Genomic DNA, 4,191 nt, shown 5'->3' on the forward strand with positions numbered 1-4,191 from the left:
GAGCAGATCGTAGTATAATTGCACAAAAGGACTGGTCAAAGGGGTGGCCGGTGCAGCTCTCAGATCAATCACTGAGAGGTTTGGGATATGCCCAAGCCCCTCAAATCAGCTGCAGACATCTATCTTGGAAGGACCCAGAAGGACACAATGGCACTTTTCAGCCTTATGTACTTGATTTACCTATCTCTTTATGGGGTCGTGATCTGATGAAAGACATGGGGTTCACTCTTAGTAATGACTATTCCCCGGCGTCTCAACAGATTATGCAAAATATGGGGTATAGGCCAGGTCTAGGACTAGGAAAACATCTACAGGGGCGTAGGCATCCTGTGCAAGGTCATCAAAAGCTTAACAGATTTGGTCTGGGTTTTTCCTAGGGGCCACTGGGGCTCAAATACCCATAACATGGCTCACCGAGGAGCCTGTTTGGGTGCCTCAGTGGCCTCTTCCCTCGGTTAAATTGGCAGCAGCCCATAATTTAATCAAAGAACAACTGGACTTGGGTCACATCCAACCTTCCACTTCTCCATGGAATACTCCCATATTTGTTATTAGGAAAAAATCAGGAAAGTGGCGCCTACTGCATGATTTACGAGCAGTTAATGCTCAAATGCAACTTATGGGGCCCATTCAAAGAGGGCTGCCTCTGCTCTCCTCTATTCCTCAGGGCTGGCATATTATTGCTATTGACATTAAAGACTGTTTCTTTTCTATTCCTTTGCATCCTAAAGACTCACAACGTTTTGCTTTCACCCTTCCCTCGTGTAACCACGAGGAGCCAGATCTTAGGTTTGAGTGGGTAGTGTTGCCGCAGGGAATGGCTAATAGTCCCACGATGTGCCAGATGTATGTGGGGAAGGCACTCGCACCTCTCAGACATAAGTATTCCTCCATCAAGATCATTCATTATATGGATGATGTGTTATTGGCCGCTAAGTTAGAGCAGATAGTTAATGAGGCCTATAGAGACTTAGTAAAGCTGTTAGCTCAATATGGGCTACATATCGCACCTGAAAAGGTTCAAACGGGGAATTCTATTGAGTATTTGGGAGCAATCATTGGGCATGACAAATTGAAACCACAAAAAATCACCATAAGAACTCAGGATCTCCAAACTCTGAATGATTTTCAAAAACTGCTGGGAGATATTAATTGGATAAGGGGATATTTACATATTCCTAATGGTGTGCTCCAGCCTTTGTATGCTACCCTTAAGGGTGATCCAGATCTTGCTTCTCCTCGTAGCCTCACCAAAGAGGCCAGGGCAGCCCTTATAACAGTAGAAGAAGCTATACAACATGCTACTCTATGCAGGCTCCGCAGTGATAAACCTTTCCAGTTATGTGTGCTTGCCACTATGCGGCAGCCTACTGGAGTACTGTGGCAAGATGGGCCTTTACTATGGATCCACCCACATATATCCCCAGGAAAATCTTTAGAATACTATCCTGATGCTGTTGCAGCGTTAGCACTTAAAGGGATCCACCAAAGCATTCAATTTTTCGGACAATCACCTTCTTCTCTTATTATACCCTATACTAAGGCTCAGCTTAATGTTTTGTGTGCTACTCTAGACAACTGGGCTATTCTATGTTGCTCGTTTCAAGGGGATATTGATAATCATTACCCTTCCCATCCATTACTCCATTTTGTTAAAGAACATCCCATCATTTTCCCTAAGGTAACTTCACCCAACCCAATTCCGGGGGCTGTTAATATTTTCACTGATGGTTCCAAGTCTGGAATGGGAGCTTATGTAATTAATGATTCTCCCCCTGTTCAGCATCAATTTGCTCCTGGTAATCCACAATGGGTTGAACTGCAAATTGTTATTGAGGTTTTTAAACAATGTTCTTTTCCTTTTAATCTTATCTCGGACTCCATTTATGTGGTACAAGCACTCAAAGTCCTGGAGGCCGTGGGAGCTATTAGTAATGCCCATAATGTATCTGCTTACTTTAATCAGCTTCAACAACTTATCTGTAGCCGCACTGCTCCTTTTTATCCAATGCACATACGGGCTCACACCTCTCTTCCTGGTCCGTTATCACAGGGTAATGCCTGTGCAGACTCAGCCACTAGAGACCAGTTGATATGCTTGGCTTCCTCCTTAGAGGGGGCTAAATTATTTCACCAGAATTTCCATGTTAATGCTTTAACGCTGCGCAGGCGTTTTTCCATTTCAAGAGCGGATGCTCGTCAGATAGTATTACAATGTCCCCATTGTGTCACATTTCTTCATCCCCCTACTTATGGAGTGAACCCACGGGGATTGAAGCCATTGGTTGTCTGGCAAATGGATGTGACGCACATACCTGACTTTGGTAACCTCAAGTATGTACATGTTTCTGTTGATACGTGCTCTGGAGTTATTCATGCCTCTGCTTTGTCGGGAGAGAAGGCACGTAATGTTATTACTCATTGCCTAGAAGCATGGGCAGCATGGGGTGCTCCTGCATCCCTTAAGACTGATAATGGACCTGCTTATACTGGCAGACAATTTACATCCTTTTGTTCTACCATGGGAGTGCAACTTACTCATGGTCTGCCTTACAATCCTCAAGGACAAGGCATTGTTGAGCGTGCTCATCGCACCTTAAAGGAAACTTTACAAAAACAAAAAGGGGGAATAGGAGCTGAACACACTCCTAAAGAACGCCTGTCCTTAGCTCTCTTTACCATTAATTTTTTAAATTTGGATATTCATGGTCACTCTGTGGCCGATAGACATGTGTCCCCTCAGCCCTCTGTGATTGGCTATGTTAAGTGGAAGGATGTTCTTACGGGCCAATGGAACGGCCCCGACCCCGTGCTGACATGGGCACGAGGATCTGTATGTGTTTTTCCCCAGGATCGCACGGAGCCGTTGTGGGTCCCTGAACGTCTGACAAGAAGAGTCTTGACATCAACCGACCAACAACAAGAGATACCACAGCAACCCTGTGATGAGGATCTTCACTCTGCTACGTGCTCTGGTTCTGGTGCTGGTGCCGATGGCACAGACGACACCAATGCAGTGGTGGGCAGTGGCACGGGCTTGGCCAATGCCGATGCCGGTTCATGGTAGTTCTAGTGTCCTCCCCACTCTTTTCTCTACCTCATGTGAGATGTCTGCTCCCTGTGCCTCTCCTAGAGGGGACGTGGAGAGCATTTTTAATCAATCTCAGGTTAATCTCACAGGAGTTTTTTGTTTCAGCCTTGGAAACGCTAATTGCATCAGCCTTAAGATCAAAAATTTGACTAACTGGGAGGATCCATTGCGGTCCAATCAGGTCTCAGGGAGTATTATTAATGCCGTACTGAGCCAAGTAGTTTCAGGGAAGCAATTAGGTTCAGGGACCCCTGTAAATAGCTCTGCTTTTAACATAACTACCTTGGCTATGATCTCCAAGGTACTAATCCCAGTGCCTCCTTCTTCTAATAGTACTTACAATGCCACTCATTTCAAGGCCTCTCCTTACTGTACCCCTAATCTTGGTTTCCCCCCAACATTTACGCCTTGTCAGGATCATTCTTGGGAGAGACTTCAAGTTGCTAAGGGTTTCTCTTTTTCCCCCTCTCTTAAGAGGTATGTTTATAACTTTAACCATAGTGCCAACTCCTCTACAGGAGTAGGTTGGTCCTGGTTTCAATGGCTGATTTCCAATGAGAAGGGGGCTTCAGCTGATATTTCTGCATTGGCTCAATTGCTGGGAGTCAGAAGCTGGCTGGCTAATGTTTCTGGTACTGTTCGCGAGAGTGAACGGGGTAATAGACTTACATCTGTTTCGTTCAACTCTTTGCTATATAATGCCACATTGCCCCCTGCGATGGTCTGCGTCCAATCCCCATTCTTGCTCCTTTTGACTAATGACACCTCATCAGGGATGCTGGATTGTTCTAGTGTTACCTGTCTCTTATCTGAGTGTTGGAATGGTTCTTGGACTGTAGCAGTGGTTATGAAAATTCCAACCTTTGTCCCAATCCCAGTCACTGCGGACCCAGATAAATTCCCCATTGTTGAGCTACTTAGAGTCCGCAGGGATTTTGGAATTACGGCAGCTATAGTGACAGCTGTGGCAGTGTCTGCTGCTGCAGCGGTTACGGCCGGAGTGGCCATGGCCAGTCAAGTACAAACTGCTGCCACCATTAATCAAGTTGTTCAACAAACTTCTACCATACTTGAGTCCCAAAATTCAATTAATCAACATA

Source organism: Marmota monax, unplaced genomic scaffold, assembly GCF_021218885.2.
Source record: "Marmota monax isolate L192 unplaced genomic scaffold, Marmota_monax_Labrador192_F-V1.1 WCK01_AAM20220418_F8-fsc00249, whole genome shotgun sequence".
In the NCBI taxonomy this organism is placed as follows: Eukaryota; Metazoa; Chordata; class Mammalia; order Rodentia; family Sciuridae; genus Marmota; species Marmota monax.